At 55.8% G+C, this 13,206-nt stretch overlaps 1 long non-coding RNA gene across 1 annotated transcript; it reads right to left on the bottom strand.

Moving 5' to 3' along the window:
* Positions 1-218: 218 nt before the first annotated feature.
* Positions 219-2,244, bottom strand: LOC119467732. Its single transcript, XR_005196328.1, has 2 exons — positions 314-2,244; positions 219-268 (listed from the first exon to the last, which is right to left on the bottom strand). It is a non-coding gene; the product is annotated as an uncharacterized LOC119467732 (long non-coding RNA).
* Between the last annotated feature and the right edge of the window lie 10,962 nt (positions 2,245-13,206).

Below are 13,206 nucleotides of genomic sequence, written 5' to 3'. Positions count from 1 at the left end.
GGTAGAACTTTCTCCCTCATTCTGCAGAGTCCCCATTGTCTGTGGTAGAACTTTCTCCCTCACTCTGTAGAGAGTCCCCATTCTCTGTGGTAGAAATTTCTCCCTCATTCTGTAGAGTCCCCATTCTCTGTGATAGAACTTTCTTCATCATTCTGTCGAGTCTCCATTCTCTGTGATAGAACTTTCTCCCTTGTTCCGTAGAGTTCCCATTGCCTGTGGTAGAACTTTCTCCCTCATTCTGTAGAGTCCCCATTCTCTGTGGTAGAACCTTCTCCCTCAGTGTGTAGACAGTCCCCATTGTTTGTGGTAGAACTTCCTCCCTCATTCTGTAGAGAGTCCCCATTCTCTGTGGTAGAACTTTCTCCCTCATTCTGTAGAGTCCCCCTTCTCTGTCGTAGAACTTTCTTCCTCATTCTGAGCTTTTGCTTCATACATTTTCGGGTTCTCTTGTTGACTGCACATTTGTTCATAATTGTTATGTCTTTCTCACAGAGTGGTGCTCTTATCGCTGTAAACATTCATCTTCATACAGTTGTTTTCAAGAGGCTTTCTGTCTCACATGAGTAGCCTCCCCGGCCATCCTGAGGCTGCTCTTTGGGTGCTCTTTTCCCATCATCTTAGTCTCTGTGTGAATCTTTGAATAGAAAGTACGTGTTCTGTAGACAGCAGAAAGTTGGGTCCTGTTTTCTTAATTCAGACTGACAGTCTGCTTTTCCTTGGTTGTTAAATCCACTTTCATTTGATGTTATTATTGATATAGCTGCATGGAGAGCTGCCATTTCACTTTTCATATGTCTTCCCCTCATTTATTTGTTTTCTTTTTATTTCTTTGCATTATTTTTAGTGAAGCTTTTTAAAACTTTTCTTTTTGCTTTAGGGATTGCTCAACTATTTACCATATTCATTTTCACGTTAGTCAGCTTCAGATTTGTAATAGTTTAGTGACACACAAAACACTATTCCTATGTAGCTACGTCCATTCCCTTCTCCCCCTTTTATACATTCTGCTTTATAAACAGTCACGTTACAAACCTATGAATATGTTCTGATAATCATTATTTTATACAATCACTTTTCACATCAGTTTTAAAAGGAGAAATGTGTATTTGTACTGTCTTGTAAGTGGCCCTCTGTTTTCTTCCTGTGATTTCAGTCACTGTCTAAAGTTTCCTGCTCACTGCCTCAAGAACTTCCTTGAGTATTTTTTGTCAGATGGGTCTGCTAGCAACAAACTCTGTTTTTCTGAAAGTCTTTCACCTTCAGTCTTGAAGGAACGTTCTGCGGAGCACTGGATTTGGGACTGACAGGTTTCCTCCCTCCGTCCCTTCCTGCCTTCCTTTCTCCCTCCCTCTCCCTATTCCGCACTACCCCTCCCCTCTTGTCTCCTTTCCTTTCCTTTGGCTACCTTAGGCCACTGCCTCCTGGCTCACATAGTGGCTGCTTAGAAGTCGTATGTTCACCTTATTGGGGTTCCCTTTTAAGTGATACATTATTTTATTGTTTTGGCTTTTGAGATTTTCTCCTTATTATTGACTTTCAGCATTTTATGTATCAGTTCGTGAGTCTCTATAGGTTTGCCCCAGTTGGAGTTCAATGAGAATCCTGGTTTGCAGGTTATTTTTTAAAACTAATTTGCAACATTTCGACCATTTTTCTTTTAACATTTTTTCATCTCTTTCTTCCTCTCTCCTTTCCCTCTAGTGCAGCCCATGTGTGTGCATCCTTGGTGACCTCACCGCATCCCTCCGTTCTCCGGCGCATGCCTGTGTGTCCTCGGTGACCTCACGTGTCCCTCCATTCTCCGGCCCGTTCCTGTGCGTCCTCGGTGACCTCACGTGTCCCTCTGTTCTCCAAGCCTCTCCTTGCCTTTCTAATTCTACTTGCTCTCTGTGCTGGGTTTGTGTCATCTCCACTGATGCATCTTCAAGTCACTTTCTTCTGCCAGTTCAAATCGACTGTTGAGTCCCGACAGAGAATTACTCTCTTCAGCCATCCTGCCTTCCAGCTCCAGACTTCCTCGTGGTTCTTTTTTATAGTTTCTGTCTATCAACAGTCTCTACGAGATGTGACATTGTCGTCGTGCCTTCTTTTACTTCTTTAATCAAGATTTTCTTTAGTTCTGGGAGCATATAAAGGATATTTTGACGTCTTTTTCCATTAAATCCAATATCTGGTCATTGTCCCAGGCAGTTTCTGATGTCTGTTTTTTTTTTTTTTTTTTTTAATTTAAATGTGGGGGTCGTAGTTTTGCATTTCTTTGCATGCTTCACAATGTTTTGTTAGAAACTGGGCATTTTAGACAATGTATTGTAGCAGCTCTAGATACTGGTCCCCCTGTGTGGGGCTTGTTTAGTTATTTGCTTACTTACTGGTGTGGTGACTTGTGAGGTTACTGGAGTGAAGCCTAGCCCATCCCCCCACCCCCCAGCCCAGCCAGTAGTGTTATGCCTCTGGCTTGCTCCTTAGGGAGAGGTGGCTTCCATGTGCCCAGAGTCACCCTGGAATGACAGCATTTTGATAGAGATCTCTTCCTCTCTTTCCCTGACCACACCCAGCTATTAAATTCCACCAGCTGCCATTGGATTGCTCTACTGTTTTCAACAATATCTGGGACATAAATTACTCTACAATTAATCCAGTTAAGTTGTGCCTTATTTAAAGGAGAGCTTCTGATGTCCATGTTTGATATTTGTTTTGGCCCTGGAGGGCTCCTCTCAGCTATCACAGTCCTCAATCTGCATTAAATCCACGAATGTCCCAAATGCCTTTTATGACAACCTCCACGTTCTTGAGAGGACCCTGGGCTTTCAGCTTCTCCAGTGTTCTGCTGCAAATGAAGTTGGTTCTTTTGGGGAGGAGATTAGAAACCATCTCTTTTACTTACTGCTTCTCACTCCAAGCAAAATCTCTGAGCCAATGCTCTGGGCTGGGGATGGGGACACTGTCAGCTCCATGTGAAGGACGCCCTCTGTCTCTCAGAGTTTGCTCTGGGCTGGGGATGGGGACACAGCTCCATGTGAAGGACACCCACTGTCTCTCGGAGTTGAGCGCCTGATGGGGGGCAGCATCCTGAGATCCCACTGGCCTCTCCTGGCCTGGAATAACTGTCCTGTCAGCTGGGCAAGGGCTTCTTGTCTTCTGAGTGTGCCACACCCAAGGCCCAGCCTCCCACCCATGAGTGGGAACCCCCACCCCTCCACCAGATTCCCTCAGGACCGAGTAGCCCCAGCAGCAGGCAGATGGGGAGGATGAGCAACACCGACATTCTGTCCCCCAGGGTCACTCTCCTGCTCCATCGGGGAGCTGCTGGAAGGAGCTGGGGTCCTCAGCTGCCCAACTCTGGAGGGGAGGGGAGGAGGGAGTGGTTTTGGGGCTTTGGTTAAAATACCAAACATCTTCACCTTTCCTATTAAAGGCAATTAAAAAAAATCAGACCTTTTTCAATGGGTGTGTCTTCAGCTGCTGTTTGTCCTTAGGACCATTTCCAGAGACTTTAAATGGCTGGGGGTTTTGACTTCACCAGTTTCTTGGGGATGGGTTCACGGAGCACCCCCAGCCTGAGTCTGGATTCCGGTACACCTATGGGAGCCGACAGTAACAGCCTCCACCTCTCAGGGCAGGCCAATGACAGGTGCCTGCTAATGGTTCAACACAGCTGAATCATTATTCAGAACAATGCTGTTGTGAATTCAACTCACCCTCCAAAAAGAGTCACTGAAGTCCCTGGTCTCTGGAATGAGACCTAATTTGATAGGTGGGGTCTCTGCAGTTGTAACTAGTTAAGATAGTGTCAATTAAGGGGACCCCGATTATGGCCATTGCCCTCTTAGGAGGGGAAGGCGCAGGCAAGGGGAATGTCGTGTGGCAACAGAGGTGGAGACTGGGGTGATGGCTCTGCACGCCAGGGACCGGCTGGGGCTACAGTGAGCCGGAAGAGGAAGCAAAGGGACCTGGCAGGTTTCAGAGGGCGCTCGGCCATGCTGACCCTTGACTGTGCCTTCTGGCCTCCAGAACTGTGAGGACAGGTTTCTGCCATTCAAGCCACCTAGTTTGTGGCCATTTGTGATGGCAACCCCAGGAAACCAACCCAAAGGGCAGTGGTTTCTTTTATTTTTTTTAATGAGATGGAGTCTTGCTCTGTCGCCCAGGCTGGAGTGCCGGGGGGTGATCTCAGCTCACTTCAACCTTTGCCTCCCAGGTTCAAGTGGTCCTGCCCCAGCCTCCCGAGTAGAGTAGTTGGGATTACAGGTGCCCACCACCACACCGGCTAATTTTTGCATTTTTAGTAGAGACGGGGTTTCACCATATTGGTCAGGCTGGTCTCGAACTCCCGTCCTCAGGTGATCCACCTGCCTTGGCCTGCTGATGTGCTGGGATTACAGGTGTGAGCCACCACACTCGGCTGGCCGGGCAGTGGTTTCCATTCTTTCCTGGATACAACGCTTGTCACAGTGTGCTGTGGTGTTTCCTGGAATGCATGTCCCCTCAGTGGCCTGGCAGCACCCACACCGCACCTGCGCCTCCACTGAGACACTCCCTTCCAGGCCAGCGCCCAGGGCGCTCCTGCTGGACAGAGCTCTCCCTGTGGACGACCTTTGCCTGAGGACCCCCACTGCCTGGTCTAAACTCCAGGGGGTCATGGGAATGTCCCTGCTGGCTCCCGCCACAGCCCTTGTGGGGGCACAGACCCCAAAGCCAGGGAAGCTGCCTGTGTTGCCCCTCAGCCGCTGGGAGAGACGCTCTCTTCTTCTGGAGCTGGGACTGAAGGACGCCCTCCTGCTGTGGAAACAGGGACTCCAGAGGCCGATTCCCCACCTTGCTTGAGCCCCTGCGTCCAGTGGGGCCTGAGAGCTTGCCCCTGGGGTCTTCACCTTGGTGAGGAAGTAATGTCCCTTTTCTGCTCAGTCAAGTTTAATGTGGTATTCTGTCCCTTGCACCTGAAGGCGGCCTCATTCACAGGAGAGCTGCCGTCAACAGGGTCCTTGCTTCCTCCATGGGGTGGGGGGCACAGGGATGGGGCAGATGAAACAACAACTCTAGCTAAGAGGGAAGCCGGGCGAGGAGGCCGCCCTGCACAGCCGCCGCAGCCACTGGGCCTCACACCATGCCAGGAAGAAGATGGCTCTTGAAAGCTTCATTTCTCTTAGGAAGCACAAACAGGGCTGAGCTGACACTCCAACGGTGTGCACAGCGTGGGAAGGATGCCACGTGTGAGCTGTCCCAGGCACTAGACCCGGTCCCTGGCCCTGGAAAGCCAGCGACCGCTTCACAGGGAGGCAGTGGTCCTGCACTTGGCCTCGTCTTAGGGAGTCAGGCACCTGTGAGGCCGGACAGAGGCAGCTGCTTCAGAGCCTGGTCTCCTCCGTTCCGCATTCCGCAGGACAAGCCGTGGCTGTCACCGGGTGTGCGCCCCTCGCAGTGTGTGTGTGTGTGGGGAGGCCAGGTGGGCACGCCCAGAGCTGGCCCTGCTCATCCCAGGCAGTGCCTTTTGCTAGCGCTGGCCCCTCTGGGTAAACACCTCCCACTTCTCGTTTCTGGCAAGTTTGGGTTTGTCCCTGTGAACTCTCCATTGTTTTTGTCTTGCAAAATAACAACAGTATTTTTCAAATGGCAAAATTCCAACAGTTTTGTTTAAACGACTTGGTTCACCCAGATCTGTTTAATTAGGCGGCACCCCAGGGCCAGTTGTTTCTGCCCCGGCCTCCGGCAGCGATGCTCTGCTCCTCTCCCGATGCCTGCGCAGAGCATTCCCCTGGCAGCCTGGCCCCAGCTCCGGTCCAGGCTTCCCATCACCTGGTGGACAGAGAGAACCGCCCAGACGTGGGGCTGAGCCACAGCTGGGGTTCACTGCACTTCCCAAACTGTTTTTAAAGTGTTTTGGTTCAATAAAGCTCTGAACAAGTTTTGCCAAGCACTTTTCCATTAATTTTTGAACTGGAGTGAGTTTCAAGGAAACCGAATCCCGAGATCCTGGCTGGAGACGCTCCGCTCGTGGAGGTGGGTGCTGGGCCCTCGGGGGCAGGGAAGACTCGCTCTTCACACGCAGGCGGGGCCTTGCTACTTCGGAGAGGCAGGAAGTGGCGTCTGCCGAAGGGTGAGGGCACGTGAACCCGCAGCACCACGGAACATGAGGGCACCTGAGCCCCCAACTCCGACGCGCCACTGCAGGCCGGGAGCAACGATGGGGTGGGCCGAGGGTCGATGCCGGGCAGAGCTGCCCAGCACCCACCTGGGCCGTGGCTGGCTATGCACCCCCCCACAGTCCATCACATAAAACTCACCATCTCAGCCGTTTTCTAATGAGCGTTCTCATTGTGCAGACGTCTCCACGTCATCTGCAGAGCTCCCTCAGCTTCCCAGACGGACGCCGTGCCCCCACCACCTGCTCTGTCTCCATGGACCTGGTAACTCTGGGGCCTCCAATGGGAGGCCTGGCACGAGGCTTATCCTTCTGCGCCTGCATCTTCACACCGTCCTGAAGGTGCACCCAGTGGGGCCCGTGTCAGAATTCCTTCCTTGTTAAGGCTGAGTCGCGTCCCCTGGGGATGGCCTGGGCCCCATTCTAGGTCCCTCCTCTGTCTACAGACACCCGGGTGGTCTTTCCCTCTGGCTGCTGGGAGCACCGGCGGGGCAGGTAGCTCTTCCAGCCCCTTTCTGTTCTCTCTGATGGCGCAGTGACTCTGTCTGTAGCTTCCTGGGGGCCTTGGTCCTCCCAGTGCTCTCTCACACCCCCCGTTTTCGTGGATGGAGGTGGGCTCCCTGCAGGTGGCCTCACTGGGGTCCCCAGGGTGCCTTGGGATGGGATGTGTGGCAGGGGCGGGTCACGGTGAGCCCTGCATCGCAAGGTGCTGCAATTTCCACAGCAGCACAGGTGGGATGGGACAGCTCTGCAGAGTCCACCGGGGGCAGCGCCACCGCCCTCGGCACTAAGAGGCCCCCAGAGCCAGAAATCAGTGGGCTGGGCAGCAAATTGTGCCCTGTCTCTCCCTCTGTCCCTGTCTCTCCCCCGGTCTCTCCCTCTCCCTCTGTCTCTGTCCCCCTCTCTCTGCCCTTGGCAGGTGTGGTGTCGGTCTCCTCTGAGGGCCCCCCCTCACCACTCCTGTGTTCTCAGGCTTTCAGTCCTCACAGGAGGCGGCAGGGCGCCTCCATCCTTGCCATGGGTCTGGACTAGGCACAGAGGGCGGCCTGCAAAGGCGGCTGCAGGCCGGGATCGCCCCTCCTGGTGGTGTGACTGTCTCGGGGCTACAGAGGTGTGCAGCAGAGTGACCGGGGACCAACAGTTCATGATGTGGGCAGCTGTGGGCTCTGGGCAGCCTGCAGTGAAGCAGGCGCCTCCTCACCACTGCTGCCCCGCAGTGCTCTGAGAACCCACGTGGGGCCTGTGGATCGGAGCAGGGTCTGGGGAGGGCCTGGAAGGGCCGAGGCAGTGGAGCCAGCCCCGGAGGAGAGGCTGCAGCTCCACTGTGCAGCTGGAGTGACCCAGGCACAGGACATGCAGGCCAGCCCAGGACGCGCTTTCCAACATGGGCTGTGCTTAGGTGTCGGCATTTTGGGTGCCTGTGCCCGGCCCTGCAGTCTCCCACCCCGCACAGCCAGGGAGGGTGCTACTCACCTCCCGCCACCAGCACCTTCCCGCCCGCCCACCCCGTGAGTCAGCATCAGGGTTGCCTGGGTTTCCCTGAGTGCTTGGCCCACACTCATTAGCCTGGCTGTGCTGTTAGCTGTGTCTCTGCTGGCTCCCCGGCACAGCTGCCCCCATGCCCCCGGTCCCCCTGCACAGTCCCCACGCTGGGGATAGGTCCTGGTCTTCAGGTCACTGAGAGCTGAGGGCCATGTGAAGACAGCTCAGCCCAGGGCCCAGGTTCTCCCCCGGCCTGCCCTGCTCTCCTCTTGCCACAAGCCTTTTGATTCTCCTCATTTTGTCACAAATTGGAGGCCAAAGAGGGGGCCCTGTCCACAGGTGAAGGCACAGAGCCCAGAGGACACAGCAAGAATTTTCACGGGGGGCTGGGGATGGCATCGGTGCACGTGGTTCCTGGAAATGGGCAGAGCCGCAGACAGCCAGTGAGCATCCCTGGTGAGGGAACCATGGCAGTGACGTCCCCTCCTGGCACCATGCTCCTGTCCTGCAGGCTCGATTCTCTCATCACTGACAACTCACTCCCACCTGGACGGCCCCAGCTGGACAAGCCGAGGCTCAGGCCAGGAGGACACAGGGCAGTGGGACAGGAGCAAGGCGGGGTGTTCCAGGAGCCTGGCGCACCCTGGACTGGGCACTCACAGCCCCTAACCACCAGCCCTGCAGGGTCTGCACAAGCACTTGTGCCTGGAGTCGGCATCAGCATGTGGCCTGGGACCCCGTGGACCCTCACTGTCCACATGGGCATCTGTGCCTGGAGTTGCCATCAGCACGTGGCCTGGTACCCCGCCGACCCACACTGTCTGCACAATGCCCCCATTGGCTGTGGAAGTGAAGGGGGCGGTCCCAGAGCCCAGAGGTCACGCATTTTGAGAACTTGGAAGCTCTCGCGGCCTCTCCTGGTGGCGCGGTCCCTGTGATTGTGCTGGATGTGCAGTGTGGGCACAGGAACAAGCCCTTGGCTAGGAGAAGGGGCAGCATTTTCTCCCCAGCACCTACAGGCAGTGAATGTTAGGTTTACAACTTCTGAGGGACTACAACTAGACCCTTTAGGGAAAAACAGAAATGCAATGAAAAGTGTCCCTGAGGGCCAAGGGCACCTGCGGTGGAGGGTGGGGTGCAGCTCCTCCTTGCAGCCTGAGCTCAGCTTCTGCACAGCCTGGGCCGGGGCAGCTGCAGGTGGCAGAGGTGGGGCCCGCTCGGGACAGCCCTCGTTTTGCTTGTCTTTTCCAGGGGCTCATGGGAAGTCAGGGGTCCTCATCCTCCCAGGTCTCACCCCAGCAGGATGCCCCGAGGAAGAACACGGGGTCTGCGGGGCCTCGGGTTTCCCTCCACGTGCAGGGCTGGCAGTGCAGCCCCTGCTTGAGGAAATCGTGAGGACCATGACATCCTCTTCCTCCAGGGCAGGAGCCCCACCGGCTCCCCAATGTCTTCAAACACAGCCGTGGGGGCCCCAAGGAGAAACTGAGGCAAGCTGTGAGAGGGCCCCTCAGGACAGGAAAAATGTCTGAGGCCAACTGCTGCTGCACCTTGGGGTGGAGGAACCAGCCACAGCCGACGGTGCCCCCACGGGTGTCCCACGTGGTGTCCGGGACAACCCAAGGATGCCAACAAGTGCTGGGAGCCCAATTTGAAGACAGGCTTCACCTAAAAATCCAGATTTCTGACTTCCAGCAACACCTGATCTCAGGGCCTCCCTCTCTTCCTTGACGAGAGGCGATTACTCCAAAGGCTGCGTGTGTCTCTTCCGGGGCGTGGTCTGTTGGGTCCCGACGCCACCTGTGCTGACATCACCTTTCCAGATCTGGACCCCAGTGCTTCTGTTTGTATCTTGGGTCACAGCCAGGGCGACGTCCTCCCCCAGGGCTGACGAGCTCAGTGCTTGGAGCCTTCTGGCCCCAGAACTCTCAGAACCCCGGTGGAGGTGGGGCTAGAGATTTCTGGGTTCCCTTCCAGGCCCACATGCACAGGACAATCCACTGTGGAAAATGCTGTCACCAGCAGTGAGCACTTAGGATTCTGGAGAACCAGCTCGAGGACCCCCATCCTCCTGGGCTTCTGCTCGGCCCTGGGGCCCACCCTAGGGGCTGACGGCCATCTGGGACGGGTGGAGGGAGCTCAGGCTCCCCTGAAACCCTCCACGGGGGACATGCTTCCCATTCAGACACTAGTAGACGCTGCCTGTGTCCAAGTGCCTGTGGGACAGGAGGGAACTTTTCAGCTAGACCAAAGTGGCCTTCCTGGGGACCCAGTTTCAGGGATCGCTTGCTGGGGCTCAAGAGGACACCATATCCAGAGGAATTCCCAAGCCATCGGTTTCTCTAACCCCCAAAATCCTGGAGCTGGAGCTGGGATGTCTGCCCAGGTGGCCTCGCAGGTGCCGTTTCTTGGCTTCTGGCTCCCCCTTGTGGAACAGTCTGAAATTACACCCACCTGCAGCAGCAGGACCACAGCCCAGGACGCCTGCGCCAGGGAAGCGGGTGGGGTGGGGGAGCTGCTGTGGGGGCTCTGTGGTTTCTGCATGACTTCTGCAACTTACCTGGAGGTCTCCAGGATAAGGCATCTCTGTAAAGCAACACACAGGCCCGCAGGTGGTGCCCAGAGGCGGAGTCTGGCCCTGTGCAGGGGGCTTGGGGGGTTGGGTGTTCCTGGGTGGGACTGAGGGGCTTGCCCAGCTGCGCCAGGGAGGCCCTTGGAGGCGCTGACCCCAGCGGAGGCCCCGACCCCCGGGAGGGTGCACCTAGGTCTAACCCTGGGTTGTTACCAGAGCCGAGAGGCTTGTTCCGTCTACTCTGTCATGGCCTTGCTGCCAGTTTCCCTGCAAGGTCCTAACAGGAGAGGAAGGCACAGGTGACCATCAGGGGTGCGGGGCCCTCACAGGAGATAAAGGTGCAGGTGACCATCAGGGGTACAGGCTCATGGGCCCTGGGAACGCAGCATGGGCCTCAAGGTATGGCTGTCGCTGACCTGGAATTGGATGAGACTGTGTAGAACAGTGGCAAATCCTTGCCCACCGTTCCTGGTGCCTGCCTGCTGGCCCTGCTGGACACCTGACACTCTGCTCTTGCCACCCCAGAGCACCAGGCCCCGTCTCAGGTCTGATCGTGAGCCGCTCTGATGACAGGCTGTGCTCTTATTTTCCTGGCCTCAGCTTCAACCTTCCCTTTCCAAGGAGTCTCCCAAGGCAGCCAGCCCCGCGGGTTCCTCCACAGCACGTACCTCCCTGTGGCCTGTGGCCACCTCCTCCAGCCGCAACAGGGCCGTGGGGATCACACTTCTACATGTAAACCTGGAGATTCGGAGCCAGTGCAGCACTGCATGCTGGGGGTGCTGCCTCCAGAAGGAACGGTCCCTCCTCACAGAGCACCGCTCACTGCAGACATGCAGAATGCTCTCCCTAGGCCTCTGTGGCTGCAGGCCTGCTCAGAATGTCTAGGGCTGACCCGGGTCCAGAACCTAAAAGGCAATGAGGACATGCCACAAGGCTGGTGGAAACAGGCCGTCCGATGCCTCGCCTGACCCCAGCCCCGCCTGACCCCAGCCCCGCCTGACCCCAGCCGGCTCCTTAACTGGAGCTGGAACCAGGTCTCATGTCCATCTAAGGACCCTTTGTGCGGCGATGATTTTCGTCAATCTAGCAGAGAATCCGTGCCACAGACCCCGCTCTGACCCCTTGCTGTGTGCCATTGTCTGCCGGAAACCTATTCATGTAACCCTCACAGCAGCAGCCCGAGGTGGGGGCGATTTTCGTTGATGGGGGAAAAGACCCCTTCCTCCTCCAGCCTCTACCTGCCCTTAACACATCTCCATTTCTTGAGATAAATCTTCAGCTGCCCCCAGTCAGTAACCACCTGATCTGATGCCGGTTGTTTCTACCTTTGAAAGCTGTAGGCTCAGGGGTTCAGCTTTTCTGAGGTTACCTACAATGTTATTATTCTAATAGTTTCACAGGTGGGTGGTTTATTTTCAAGGTGCAGGGGAGGAGGGTGGAGGGGGAGCAGCCTCTGATTTGCACTTGGCCTCCACCCCCCAGGCCTGAGTGTGTGACCCCATATCCCGGGCTGCTGGCTGTGGACTATGGAAGATTTTTACCGGCCCAACGCCCCTCACGCAAACTGCTCCGGCAGAAGCGAAAAAGACACGTGAAAGCCAGGCCAGCCCCAGCCAGGACGTGACTTCAGGGTGACCCCAGCTCTGTGCAGGAGGGAAAATCCCAGGCAGCCTCCGCCAGGACCAGATGCGTCCAGATCACTGAGCGGACACCAGCGACACCTTGTGGGGACGCAGGAAATCGCGTCCTCGCAGAGCCAGGCCCCCGGAACTCAGAATGCTCAAGCACAGATGAGCCGCTGAGGAGTTCCATTCCAAAGGCGCTGATGACGGGTATGGGGAAGAAAGGCAGCTTTATTGCTTCCTCTGGGGCTAAAGAAGCTGTGGGGGACGGCGGGTGGGTGTGGGGCAGCCCCTCAGCTGGTTGGTGAAGCTCCCCTGGGGCCCCAAGCACACAGCTCGGCCAGGACTCAGGTGCCGGGGCCCACCTTGGCGGGAAACAACGCTGTAGAACATGAAGACACGGAACTCCCGGCACAGAGACTGCGGCGCCTGCCTTAGAAAACACGGAGCAACTTTCCTGTGACAGAGACCTCCACGCACGGGCGCTGCTGCAGGTGATGGCACACACACACAGGTTTCCAGGAGCACCCCCGGTGCAGGACACACAGAGAGAAGCAACGCCTGGCCCAGAGGCCTTCCCAGCTTCACAGAAGCAAGGAGCCCGGCTGAGCGGCATTCCACAGGCTTTCTCCAGCAGGGTGTGCTCACGGCCAAGTCACTGAGGAAACCTGTCCCCAGGCAGGTGGGCCATCTTAAGGGATGAGAGCTTCACAGGACAGCTGCTTCTACATCTAGAAATGGGGCTCGAGTGTGGTTTTACGAATCTGAAAAGGGTGGAAAGGCGCGTGGTCGCAGCAGTCTCTGGGCGAGGATTTACACTGGGGGCTGCAACAGGGCGACACTTGGAAACACCCGTTTGTGCAACGTGCCTTTAGAGTGTGTGAGAACAGCTCTGTATGTGAGGACTCAATAACTTGTTTCTGCTGAAAAGCAAAATGCGAGTATAAAACGAGTGTGTCTTAGCCAAGGGCAGCCCGTCTGAGGGACAGCTGCAGCTGATGTGGACACGGGCCTTCATGGAGCCTCCATTTTATGACATTTGAGTAGGGATGACTTTGTGTTTTAACATCGAAGAAAGAATGTGAATGTTAGGGAATGACAGACAGTAAACTTTCATTCTAATTCTCAGAATGCCAGAGTAAGACAAACCCCTAACAATAATAGTGAAATAATTAGGGCTCGTTTTCAGTAGAAACTCAAGCTGCTTCAATATGGAAATAAAATTTTGAGAAACAATACAAAAGAAAGCAAGCAAGCAGGGGTGACGCCCCACACTGAGAGGCGGGAGACGCTGTCCCAGCATCTGTGCCCTGGGCTCGCCTGGCAGGGGTGACGCCCCACACTGAGAGGCGGGAGAGGCCGTCCCCGCATCTGTGCCCTGGGCTCGCCTGGCA

This window comes from Cebus imitator, unplaced genomic scaffold (assembly GCF_001604975.1).
Source record: "Cebus imitator isolate Cc_AM_T3 unplaced genomic scaffold, Cebus_imitator-1.0 Scaffold324, whole genome shotgun sequence".
NCBI classification, from domain to species: domain Eukaryota; kingdom Metazoa; phylum Chordata; class Mammalia; order Primates; family Cebidae; genus Cebus; species Cebus imitator.
This window is presented reverse-complemented; position numbering and strand designations above follow the sequence as displayed.